This window comes from Geotrypetes seraphini, chromosome 19, assembly GCF_902459505.1.
Source record: "Geotrypetes seraphini chromosome 19, aGeoSer1.1, whole genome shotgun sequence".
Classification (NCBI taxonomy): Eukaryota; Metazoa; Chordata; class Amphibia; order Gymnophiona; family Dermophiidae; genus Geotrypetes; species Geotrypetes seraphini.
Window position 1 is genome coordinate 20,590,571 of NC_047102.1, and position 14,041 is coordinate 20,604,611.

General features: G+C 44.9%; 1 protein-coding gene across 2 annotated transcripts in view; it reads left to right on the forward strand.

Annotated features, from left to right (window-relative positions):
• Positions 1 to 14,041, forward strand: part of TALDO1 (transaldolase 1) — a 93,292-nt gene that overhangs the window by 986 nt on the left and 78,265 nt on the right. The window lies entirely within an intron of this gene.

Consider the following 14,041-nt stretch of genomic DNA (forward strand, 5'->3'; position numbering starts at 1 on the left):
AAAGAATTAACAATTTTGCATCAGGTAAAACTCTTTATAGTTTATAAATCTTTCCTTTTGACTAAGTATTAATAATAATATTGCCATTTATAGCTAAAGAGACATATGATCACTTTGTGAGTATGATAAACATACCGAGGGCCTCAAAATAGTACCTGGCGGGCCGCATGTGGTCCCCGGGCCGCAAGTTTGAGACCACTGAAATAGACACTAAAGAATGACATGGGATGCTTTGCCGTGGTTATCTGCAGGGATGGCAGCAAATTCTGTCATCGTGTCATTCCATACTTAACAGCTCTTCGCTTCATTTTTCCCTAGCTCTCGCATGTCATACCCTTGCCACTTTTACTTACTTTCTAATTCCTCCCCTCATCCCCACTTCAGCCTTGCTTCATCCACTCATCAGGTTTACTTTCCTTCTTCTAATTCTTTATTTAGAACACTCTCAAAGATATAGGACAAAATGCAACACAACAGTGCGTTCAACAGAAGCTCCCCAAATACATTAATAGCACTATAATCACTAGTACAATGTTAAACAGTTTCCAGAAACCCACAGAGAGGTACACCCTGCTAAAACCCTATCAAAACACCCCTTATCCCAGGTCAAGCAAGCAGCATATTCTCAACATGTGGGTGATGTCATCCATGGAGCCCTGTAGCAGACAGCCTCGCAAGCAGACTTGCTTGTAGAATCATGCATGTGCAAGTGCCTTCCCGCTGAACGTAGGTCGTGTGTCTCTTGTGAGGTACCTCAGTTTTCCGTGGAGCCAAGAAGCACCTGTTTTCCAGCTCTGCTGGTTTTTGAGTTGCCTTCTCGCACCGCGGCTTTCTTTTTTTCTTTGTTTCTTTCTCTAGTCGCTGTGTGATGCATCTCTATAAAAACACCCCCCCCCCAAAAAAAATAAAAACCTACATTATTCCGTCGGTTCTCATCTGGCAGGGCTTGGGCTCAGGCCCTGCCGCCAGCCCTTGTTTTGTTGCGGCCATATTGTTTTCTATGTCCCAGCCTCTTACCGGGTTTAAGAAGTGTAGCCATTGTAATCGGGCGTTTTCTCTCGACCCTCATCCTTGGTGTATCAAGTGCTTGGGGCCTGAATGTTGTCCTGAGTCCTGCCAGCATTGTGCTACCCTTCAAAAACAAGCTCTCCGGAGGTGTCATGCCAAGATCCTGGAGTTCTTCAGTCCTATGGAGTCGTCTGCTGAAAAGGCCTCGGCCTCCACCCCCGTGGCGGCCTCATCCAAGTCTTCAACCTTGAGCAAGTCGCGATTGTCTTCGAAGACCTTGTCTGCTGTGCCTCTAAAGGTCTCATCCTCAGGCAAGTTTTCTCTTCCCTCTGCAGGTACACTACCTAAGAAGCCTCCAGCTGAATCTCAAGCATTCCAGGCAACGAGTGCAGTCGTGCCAGCCTCTACGAGACCTCTAAAGCGTACCTCTAAACATAGGGAATACTCATCTTCGAGGTCGCCCTCTATGGAGCACACTGCTGCACCTTCTAGACCAGAGTCATTGGTCTCAGTACCTGTCTTCGAGAACATACTGCAAGCCATATTGACCATGCAGCTTACCTCTGTTTTGGCTAAGCTTGCCCCTGCCTCGGCCCTGCTTTCTGCGAGCCAGCCTGAGCATACTGTTGAGGCACCAAGAGCAAAACCTCTTTGGTCTCAACCCTTGTCCTCCAGTGACTCCTCGCCTTGTCCTTCCAGGTCCGGGTCTTCAGCTACTCAACCTGTTGAGAAGTGGTGGAGAAGCCTCTATCGAGGCCTCACTCGAAGCATTCCTCGTCCTCGAGGCACCTGGCTTCAAAGAAGAGTGCAGAGTATCCTATGCCTCGTTCGTCGCAGCCCATCGAGACCCCTTCCAAATCCAGGTAAAGGCTCAAACTCCGAAGCTTTCTACGCCTCAAGGCCCATCCAGGCCTCAGACTCCTCTCTCGAGACCATCTACGAGGGATCCTCCTTCGCCTGTCTCTATGAGGCACGAGTCAAGGCTGTCCATTTCTCATACTCCTGGGACTTCTCCATCGAGGCATCTCTCTTCCAACACTATACCCCCTGATGGATCAAGTGGATTGGATATGCTCCCTAGATCTCAAAGAGGCTTATACTCATATTCCAATCCATCCAGCCTCTCGCAGATTCCTAAGATTTTGGGTGGGGAAACTTCATCTTCAGTACCGAGTCCTTCCTTTTGGCCTTGCCTCATCTCCCAGAGTCTTCACAAAATGCCCGGTGGTGGTGGTTGTAGCCCTGCGTACACAGGGTCTTCAAGTCTTTCCATATCTGGATGACTTGCTCATCAAAGCATTGTCTCAACAGGAGGTTATTGTAGCGACCCAACGGACTATAGGGTTTCTCCAAAGTCTTGGGTTCAAAATCAATTTTCCAAAGTCCCAGTTACGTCCCCCCATACTTTACAGTTTATTTTAGCCTGGACACTTCAACTCAGAGCATTCCTGCCTCAATCACGTCACGACGCTCTCATTTACCTTTGTCAGCGAGTGTGGCAAGACAAATGATGGTTTTTCTAGGTCTCATGGCCTTAACGGTTCACGTGACTCCTTTTGTCAGACTTCATCTCAGAATTCCTCAGTGGACCCTGGCATCTCAGTGGCAGCAAGCTTGTGACCCACTCTCAACACATTATAGTGACTCCTTCGTTGAGACAGTCTCTCCACTGGTGGATGCTCTCTTCCAATCTTTCCAGAGGTTTACTTTTTCACACACACACTCCCTTCAGAAGATTCTCACCACAGATTCTTCAACCTACGCTTGGGGGGCTCATCTTGATGGGCTCCGTACTCAAGGCCATTAGTCCAGCACAGATCGTCAGTGTCGCATCAATCTGTAGGAACTCGGAGAGATTTTCAATGCTCTCAAAGCTTTTCAGCACCTTCTTCACGACCAGATAGTCCTCTTTCGAACAGACAACCAAGTCGCCATGTGCTAAGTCAACAAGCAGGGAGGAATAGGATCACTCCCTTTTTGTCAGGAAGCTCTGAAGCTTTGGAATTGGGCAATCCTTCACAACACCTTCCTGCGAGCTGTCTACATCCAAGGGCAGCAAAACTGTCTGGCGGACAAATTGAATCGTCTTATACAACCTCATGAATGGACACTCAATTCCTCGCCTCTCCATCACATTTTTTCTCAATTGGGTACTCCCCACAACAACAAACTGCCTCAGTTCTGCTCCAGGATATACTTGAGGCAGATGCTTTCCTTCTGGAATGGACGAATCAGTTTCTCTTTGCATTCCCTCTGATTCTCAAGACTCTTGTCAAACTCAAGAAGGAGCATGCCACCATGATTCTGATAGCTCCTTGGTGGCCCAGACAACCTTGATACTCCCTTCTACTTCAACTCAGCAGCAGGGAGCCTCTACTTCTACTAGTATTTCCCTCTCTGCTTACACAGAGTCAAGGGTCTCTACTTCATCCCAACCTGCAGTCTTTACACCTAACAGCTTGGTACCTCTCAACCTAACTGCCACTCTATAGTTCTCTCAATCTGTGCAGGACATTCTAGAGGCTCCCAGGAAGCCATCCACTAGGCAGTGTTACACCCAGAAATGGACTAGATTTTCTACTTGGTGTACTACTCATCACAAGGAGCTGCAATCTACCTCCTTGTCTTCAGTTTTGGATTACATAAGAACTGCCATCTCCGGATCAGACTTTCGGTCCATCAAGTCCGGCGATCCGCACACGTGGTGGCCCAGCCAGGTGCACATCTGGCATATTTTTAAGTCATGGAAACAAGCTAGCATACCACTATAACCATGAAGTGCATCACACTCTTCTACCACGGTCTCAGAACTGGAGCCTACGCAAGGTATTTATATCACAAACTCGAGTGATCAGCGTAGTAATTTAGCTCCCTGCTCCAATCATAGGTTTTAAAACATATAAACTTTAATAATTTAATCTTAAAATATTTCTTGTAGAAAACTTTTTTTATATATATACTTTTAGTTCATTTTATTTAGTTCATTTTATTTTAATTCATTTTATAGAAAACCTCACTATCAGTGCAAATTTGCCCACTTTGTATGCACTATTAAGGATTTGAAAAAATGACAAGCTACTTATCTTTAAACGGCGCTTGTCTCTGGATATGTTTTTTTCAGCAGTGTTCAAATAGTTGCACAAGCCGACGCGGCCAGCGTTTCACGGACTCACTGCGTTTTGAAAAATTTGACGTTGGAACTGAATGCTAATTGAATGCCGCAGTGCTGGCCCTGAAGCAGCGGACAAACAGTGAGTCTGCGAAACGCTGGCCGCGTCGGCTTGTGCAATACTGGCTTGTGCAACTATTTGATCACTGCTGAAAAAAACATATCCAGAGACAAGCGCCGTTTAAAGATAAGTAGCTTGTCATTTTTTCAAATCCTTAATAATGCATACAAAGTGGGCAAATTTGCACTGATAGTGAGGTTTTCTATAAAATGAATTAAAATAAAATGAACTAAATAAAATGAACTAAAAGTATATATAAAAATTTTCTACAAGAAATATTTTAAGATTAAATTATTAAAGTTTATATGTTTTAAAACCTAAGCGGTCAATGATTGGAGCAGGGAGCTAAATTACTACGCTGATCACTCGAGTTTGTGATATAAATACCTTGCGTAGGCTCCAGTTCTGAGACCGTGGTAGAAGAGTGTGATGCACTTCATGGTTATAGTGGTATGCTAGCTTATTTCCATTTATTATTTACTACCACTTGGGATACTTGTTTATATATTTTTAAGTCACCCATATCCCTCTATGCCTCTCGTAAGGAGATGTGCATCTAGTTTGCTTTTAAATTCTAGAACGGTTGATTCTGCAACAACCTCCTCAGGGAGGGCATTCCAGGTATCCACCACTTGTTGTGTGAAGCAGAACTTCCTGATATTTGTCCTGGACTTGTTCCCCCTTAGCTTCAGTCCATGTCCTCTTGTCCGTGTCACATTGGACATTGTAAATAATTTTTTTTTCTGCTCTATTTTGTCAATTCCTTTCAGTATTTTGAAAGTCTCAAACATATCCCCTCGCAGTCTCCTTTTCTCAAGAGAGAACAATCCCAGTCTCTTTAAGTCGTTCCTCGTATTCCAAGTTCTCCATACCCTTTATTAGCTTCGTTGCTCGTCTCTGCACCCTCTCTAGCAGTTTTATATCCTTCTTTAGGTTGGAAGCCCAATGTTGGACACAGTATTCCAAGTGTGGTCTGACCATTGCTCTATAAAGCAGCATTATAACTTTCTCCGATCTACTCGTTATTCCTTTCTTTATCATGCCTAACATTCTATTTGCTTTCTTTGCCCCTGCCGCACATTGTGCCAACGGCTTCAGAGTCCTATCTATCAGTACACCCAGGTCCTTTTATTGTTCGCTCTTACCTAAAGTTGCACCTGACATTAGAGAAACTGGGCCTCTTCTCTCTCGAGCAGAAGAGATTGAGAGGGGACATGATCGAAACATTCAAGGTACTGAAGGGAATAGACTTGGTGGATGGGGACGGGTTGTTAACCCTCCAAGGTAGGGAGAATGAGAGGGCACGGCACTCTCTCTGGGGTTGAAAGGGGATAGATTCTGTACAAACATGGGGAGGTTCTTCTTCACCCAGAGAGTGATGGAGAACTGGAATGCTCTTCTGGAGTCTGTCATGAGGGAGGGCACCCTGCAGGGATTCAGGACGGGGTTGGACAAGTTCCTGCTGAACTGGAACGTACGCAGGTGGGGCTGGTCTCAGTTGGGGTGTTGGTCTTTGACCAGAGGGCCACCGCGTGAGCAGACTGCTGGGCATGACGGACCACTGGTCTGACCCAGCAGTGACAATTCTTATGTTCTGCCTAAATGCATTACCTTGCACTTTTCCACATTAAACTTCATCTGCCATTTCTCCGCCCATTTCTCTAACTGACACAAGTCACTCTGGAGTTCCTCGCTATCCTTCTACGAACTGATTGCCTGGCATAGCTTTGTGTTGTCTGCAGACTTGATGATCTCACTGGATGTTCCTTCTTCTAGGTCATTAATGAAAATATTAAATAAGATGGGCCCAAGTACCGAGCCCTGGGGTACACCACTGGTCACTGTCTCCCAGTCTGAGAACTTCCCATTTATGCCCACTCTCTGCTTAGTGTTTTCCAGCCATTTGCCTATCCATCTTAGTATATCTCCCTTTATTCCATGGCTTTGTAGTTTTCTGAGAAGTCTCTCATGTGGAACCTTGTCGAACGCTTTCTGGAAGTCCAAATATATTATGTCCACCGGTTCTCCACTATCAATTTGTTTGTTCATGGTCTCAAAAAATGAAGTAAATTCGTCAAACATGATTTCCCTTTTCTGAAGCCATATTGACTGTCTCTTATCAGGTCATGTGTATCCAAGTGCCAGACTATGCTATCCTTAATCAGTGCCTCAACCATCTTTCCAGGGACAGACGTAAGACTCACAGGTCTGTAGTTGCCCGGTTCTCCTCTTGATCCTTTTTTGAAAATAGGTGTGACGTTCGCTATCTTCCAGTCATCCGGTATCTGTCCAGTTCTAATTGACAGGTTGGCAAGTTTTTGCAATAGTCCTCCGATTTCAACCTTCAGTTCTTTTAAGACTCTTGGGTGAATTCCATCCGGTCCAGGGGATTTGTCACTTTTAAGTTTGTTGATCTGGTAGTATATCTGGTCCAAGTCCACTTCTACTGTGGTGAGGCTGTCCTCTATTACTCCTTTGAACATTTTCACTGCTTCTGGTATTGTTGCGGTGTCCTCCTTCATAAAGATAGACGCAAAGAAGGAATTTAGTCTGTTTGCAATTTGTTTGTCTTCCTTGATGTACCCTTTTCTTCCCTGGTCATCCAGCGGTCCCACCGCCTCTTTTGCGGGTTTTTTCCCTTTTACGTATCTAAAGAAGGGCTTGAAATTTGTGGCCTCTTGTACTATTTTCTCCTCATAGTCATTTTTGGCATCCCTCACCGCCTTGTGACATTTCTTCTGATCATCTTTGTGTTTGTTCCAAGCTTCAGTCATTTTCATGCGTTTCCATTTTTTTTAAAGAGTCCTTCTTTTCTTTTATGGCTTCCTTCACCTCTCTAGTAAGCCATGCCAGTTCTCCTTTGCCTTTAGTTTTCCTTTCTTTGGAAATCCGCGGAATGTAGAGATTTTGTGCTTCCGTGATAGTATTTTTCAGTAGGGACCATGCCTGATCAACCGTTTTAGCTTTGTCCAACTTTTTCTTGAGCCGTTATTTCACCATGGCTCTCATGTTATCATATCTTCCCTTACATCTCATACACTCATTGTATGTATCTCATTGTAAACATCGCTTACTTCTTGTTGTAAACATCTCTTACTCTCATTGTATGTAACTTGTTGTAAACCGCTTTGAACTTATGGTACAGCGGTATATAAGAAATAAAATTATTATTATTATTTTTAAAGTTTAAGATCATGGTTAAGGTTTTGGTACATTTTCCTTTCCCGATGTCAAGTTTAAAGTTGATCATGTTGTGATCGCTCGTCCCCAGCGGGACCGTGACTTCTACTTCTTTTGTCGGTCCCGTAATGCCATTTAGAACCAAGTCCAAGGTGGCGTTTCCTCTCGTTGGCTGCACTTATGTCACTCTGGCCTCAAATCCACATCTATTAGAGTCCACCTAAGTGCCATTGCTGCTTTTCATCAGCCTATTGAAGGGAAACCCCTCTCTGCTCATCCGGTGGTTTCCAGATTTATGAAAGGACTTTTCAATGTCAACCTACCTCTCAAACCGCCTCCGGTGGTTTGGGATCTCAATCTTGTTCTTACTCACTTGATGAAGCCTCTATTCAAACCAATAGATTCGGCTCATCTTAAATATCTCACTTGGAAGGTGGTGTTTCTCATTGCACTCACCTCTGCTAGACGAGTCAGTGAGCTCCAAGCTCTAGTGACAGACCCACCTTTCACAGTTTTCCATCATGACAAGATGGTCCTTCGTACTCATCCAAAATTCTTATCTAAAGTGGTTTCGGAATTTCATCTCAATCAATCCATTGTCCTTCCAGTGTTTTTTTCCAAAGCCTCATTCTCATCCTGAAGAAATAGCGCTTCATACTCTGGACTGTAAACGTGCTTTAGCTTTCTACTTGCAACACACTCAACCTCATAGACCTGTTCCTAAACTTTTCATCTCCTTCGATCCAAACAAGTTGGGGCATCCTGTTTCCAAGTGAACCATCTCCAACTGGATGGTTGCTTGCATCTCTTTCTGCTATGCTCAGGCTGATCTCCCTCTGCACGGTCGAGTCACGGGCCATAAAGTTAGAGCTATGGCGGCGCCTGTAGCTTTCCTCAGATCAACTCCTATTGAGGAAATCTGCAAGGCTGCCACTTGGTCCTCGGTTCATACATTCACCTCTCATTATTGTCTGGATACTCTCTCCAGACGAGACGGCCATTTTGACCAGTCAGTTTTACAACATATGTTCTAAATTTCCAACTCTCCCACCATCTCATTCTGGTTAGCTTGGAGGCCACCCACATGTTGAGAATATGCTGCCTGCTTGTCCTGGGATAAAGCACAGTTACTTACTGTAACAGTTTTTATCCAGGGACAACAGACAGATATTCTCACAACACACCCACATCCCCTGGTTAGCTTCTTAGCTAGCTATCTGAACTGAGGTGCATCACAGGAGACGCACGACCTACATTTGGCAGGAAGGCACTTGCAAACTCTTTGAAAGTTATACAAGCAAGTCTGCTATGGGGCTCCGTGGATGACGTCACCCACATGTTGAGAAAAAAACTTTGTGACAAGGCAGTAGTGGCTGCAGCCAGAAGGATACTAGGCTGTATAAAGAGAGGTGTAGCCAGTAGAAGGATGAAGGTATTGATGCCCCTGTACAGGTCATTGGTAAGGCCCCACTTGGAGTATTGTGTTCAGTTTTGGAGACCGTATCTGGCGAAGGACGTAAGAAGACTTGAAGCGGTCCAGAGGAGGGCGACGAAAATGATAGGAGGCTTGCGCCAGAAGACGTATGAGGAGAGACTGGAAGCCCTGAATATGTATACCCTAGAGCAGTGGTCTCAAACTCGCGGCCCGGGGACCACATGCGGGCCACCAGATCCTATTTTGAGGCCCTCGGTATGTTTATCATAATCACAAAAGTAAAATAAAACAGTTTCTTGATCATATGTCTCTTTAACTATAAATGACAAGATTATTATTAAGACTTAGCCAAAAGGAAAGATGTATAAAATATAAAGAGTTTTACCTCATGCAAAATTGTCATTTCAGTAATAAGACATTAACTACTTTTTCTGAGGCCCTCCAAGTACCTACAAATCCCAAATGTGGCCCTGCAAAGGGTTTGAGTTTGAGACCACTGCCCTAGAGGAAAGGAGGGACAGGGGAGATATGATTCAGACGTTCAAATACTTGAAGGTTATTAACATAGAATGAAATATTTTCCAGAAAAAGGAAAATGGTAAAACCAGAGAACATAATTTGAGGTTGAGGGTGATAGATTCAAGAGCAATGTTAGGAAATTCTACTTTACGGAGAGGGTAGTGGATGCCTGGAATGCACTCCCGAAAGAGGTGGTGGAGAGGAACAGAGTGACTGAGTTCAAAGAAGTGTGGGATGAACACAGAGGATCTAGAATCAGAAAATAATATTAAATATTGAACTAAGGCCAGTACTGGGCAGACTTGAATGGTCTGTGTCTGTATATTGCCATTTGGGGGAGGATGGGCTGGGGAGGGCTTCAATGGCTGGGAGGGTTTAGACGGAGATTTCGGCAGTAGGAACCCAAGCACAGTACCGGGTAGAGCTTTGGATTCTTGTTCAGAAATAGCTAAGAAGAAAAAATTTAAAAAATTTAAATTGAATCAGGTTGGGCAGACTGGATGGACCATTTGGGTCTTTATCGGCTGTCGTCTACTATGTTACTATGTTAATATCTGCCTGCTGTCCCTGGATAACAACTTTTAACGGTAAGTAACTGTGCTTTACCTCCGCTGCCCCCCAAAAAAGACAGCTGAGATACCCCCAAACCAATAGATTTGCATACCCCATACCTAGACAAAGCATTAAATGCAAATACAAGAGCAAAGGTTCCCTCAGCAATAGTCCCCCCCTGTAGTCCAATGTCAGTCTTTGGGTTAAGTGTTGCACTGCCCTCCGCCTCCAGGAACCTATCTCATATATCCTCAAATTGTTGCCAGCGTCGTGTTAAATAAAGCCCTAGAGCTGATATTTATCAGAAACCCATTCCAGTTTCGTCTTCATCATCCTTCTTTCATTCTTTTCCGCTTCCAGACCTTTTCTTATACCTTATTCCCTATTCAGGCTTCATTCCCTCATTTTTATCTCCTCGCCTGCTCCATAACTGTCCCTTTCAACCATCTCTAATCTCTTGCTCCTTCAAACTGTCAATTTACAGCCTTTAGCATAACATTATAATCTTATTTACCTTCACCCAATCACCTAAGCCAAGATGCACAAAACTTTGACTATCTAATAATTGTCGCTAAATCAGTTCATCTGGCTTAGTGACAGACCTAATTTGCTGACCTAATGTACAGAATAGCCCACTGCATTCTTTTCCGTGTGTTCTTTCATTCTCTGATACTGCCATGCAAATGAGGTCATTAATATTAAAATGAGTCCTCCATTCAATACCCTGACATCACTAAGGCATAGCGATGGCTGTCAAGGGCCAAATTACTGATAAGTCTGCCTTATTTTTTATTATGGCCAAAGATGGTGTGTGTTACACACACAATATAAGTTGTGCTGAAGTGTTGCCATGCTATGACAGCTCCCCCCCCCTCAACAATGCTCCGAACAATAAAGAGACAGGAGAGATGCCCACTCCCTCCTGCCTCGGCCACCTGGACCCTCAACATTCAATCCACCCCCCCTCCGCCATGTTGCAATACCTGGACACCCCCACCGAAGATCCTTGGCAGGAGGGATGCCCACTCCCTCCTGCTTCAGCACATTTTAATGCATCTAGGACCCCTTCCAACCCCACCAAAGTCCCCAAAAGAAGGTCCTGCTGGGCTGGGGGAATCTGATCAGTCCTCCCCCCCTCCTCAAGGACATTCCAACCCCCTCCCTGGTACCTTGTAGACATTGTCGTCATAGGAATCCAGCAGGAGGGAGGCACCACCTCTGAGTAGGCCCTCTTCCCACTTTGAGAGGGGGACCTGGATACCTAAGGCCCCTCCCAGTGCATCCTAGGATATCTACATTTCTCTCTCCCCTCTTCTCGAACTGGCCAGCCAGCAGTGCTAGCATGTAAATCAAAGCACTGCTGGTTGGGAAGGTAGGAGTGTGGAAGGGGAGCCGCGGGGGAGGGAATGAGGAGAAGCTGAAGGACATGATTTGGGGGGAACCATGGCCCCGTGTATCCCCATTCCGACAACTATGCTTTCAGCTGCCAACCCCCTGGTGCTGTGCATGTGCGGCTGTACCCGGCCCAGAGAGCCATGCTCTGTGGTGCAGCTTATAGCCGCTTGCCTCAGATTGGTGTGAGATTAGCTGCAGGAGCTGACAATTGATTTTTCAAAGTGGCTTCTGTGGCTTTCTTGCAGGAGGAAGCTGCCTCCTCTATACCTTCACTCCAATCGCGGTCCTGTTGCTGGAGAGAAGGAGCTGAGATCTGACAACTGAATCAGGGAGGCCAATTTAAAATATATATAAATCAATTTGAATAGATTCAGTTGGAGTGAATCGTTTTGCATTGAGACTCAGGCAGCTCTACTTCACAGAATAGTTGGCAGGTATTTGTTTAAAAGCAGACTGAAAACCCACCTTTTTGGTATAGCCTTCAGTACATAACCATACTCCCCACTGCCTCTAACTCAGCCAGCAGATAAACAGTTCCCCATCTCCTCCATCCTTTTCTTTGTGAAACTACTGGAAGCACTAACTGTTAAACTACCTAGAACATGACATTCTTCATGACTCTCAATCTGGCTTTTGGCCAATATTCAGCACAGAGACAGTTCTAGTCTCACTAACGAATGACATCTACCACCTCTTCAGCAGAGGACGAAGTGCTCTCATACTTAATTCGACCTAAGCACAATTCGACCTTTGACTTAGTATGCCACCACATATTACTTTCATGCCTAGACGCTATAGGCATCACATGATCTGTCCTAAATTAGTTCAGGGGCTTCCTAACAAGTCGCTCATACCAAGTCTTCCACAATGACAAACTGTCACCTGGCCTGGACCTTCTCTCTGACATCAGAATTGACGTCGAAGGGAAGGCTTCTGGGCCGGTGACATGCAATCGCTGCATGCGCCTGGCCCTTCCAAGCAATTTGTTTGCTGTGGATTGGGAGTGAAGCACCACCGGCTTCCTGCTCCTCCTCCTCCCTTGCTCTCGGGCCGCAGCGAGGCCATGGCTTGTGGTGCCACGCTGAAAAGGATTCTGGAGTTTGACCCGCTGTTGAGCCAGGTGTCCCCCAAGTGCCGGAGATGCGCATGCCCCTGTCCACACCCAGCGTCACTGCTGCTGCTTCATCCCCGCAGAAGAGCCTCTGTCTGGAGCAGCTCACAGTGGCAGCAGCGGGAGATAATTAAATGGAGGACGCAGCAGATGGCAATGGCGGACTGGGGGGGAGGAGGAATTGGCAGCAGGTTGGCTTGGGGGCAGGCAGACTTCAGCACGTCTTGGAGGGGGGACAAAGGCTGGAAGGCAGTGAGGGGGACAAAGGCTGGAAGGCAGTGAGGGGGACATAGGAAGGAGGAACATAGGATGGTGGGAGGGAGGAAGGGGGCACTAACTTGGGACATAGGAAGGAGGGAGGGAGGGAATAGGAAGGGACAATTGTTGGGCCTGAGTAAAGAAAGAAAGAAATCACCAGACAACAAAGGTAGGAAAATGATTTTATTTTTAATTTAGTGATCAAAATGTGTCAGTTTTGAGAATTTATATCTGCTCTCTATATTGTGCACTATATTTGTCTATTTTTCTATAGTTGTTACTGAGGTGACATTGCATATTTTAAAGTCATCTGCCTTGACATCTTTGAAACCCCCCCCCCCCCCCCCGGATATAAATGATAATTAACATTTTCTTTGTGTATCGTGTGCTTTTTGCTTTTTTAATTTTGTGGTTACCATTATGTATTAAGATTATATTCTGTGTATATGAAAAATGGATGGAAGAAATTGAGTTACAGTTAGTATTATTATTATGGGGCAGAGTTTGGGCTGGGGTACTCGGTTGGTATTTGTTAGGCTTAGGGGGTACTAGGCTTGAAAAGGTTGAGAAACACTGAACTACATGACAAGTATTTGAGTTTACCCTTCCCCACGACTTGCATTTTGCACTCCAAACTCCATCTTTGTCTACCCCTCTCTGCTAGGAAAACCTACGTGACAAAACTATCATATCAAGCAACTCGCTACAGCTGGGAATTACTTCCCATTATAGATTGTCTTCGTCATACATGCTTTTCAGGAGGACTAAAAACATATTTATTTAAAAATTTATATACTGCATACAACTATGCGATTTCCATACCATATACATAAAATCTTGTTTCCCTCCGATTATCACAAATAACATAGACATGTCTAAACAACATCGTTAACCGTCCCTGTTATAATAGGGTTAGAGCACAAATTCAATGAATTCAGAAATACAAGCAAGCTTTAAATCATACATTGATGTCAGAAAATTCTAAAAGACGATAATGAACTGAAATATACCTTAGCATAAAAAGGCATTGGCAAATAACTGAGTTTTCAGCGTTTTCTTAATACATCCTCCCCATACAAAACTGCAGGATACCAGGCAAGGCATTCCATAGTTCTACGCCAGCCACAGATATTTGTTCAATAAATTCCTAATGCCCTCTTCATGTGTCTGTCTTGAGGATGATGAAAAAGGAAAGCTCTAGGTACGGACTCGTTCCTTTCTCGCCTCCAGCTCCCCTCACCTTTCCCGTCTCTGGGTTCCCCGTATCTATATCTGTACTGAGATCCAAACTTGAGTTCTCCTTATATTGCCTCACCTGTATTGTATTTGACTCAGACCTGCCACGATCCTTTG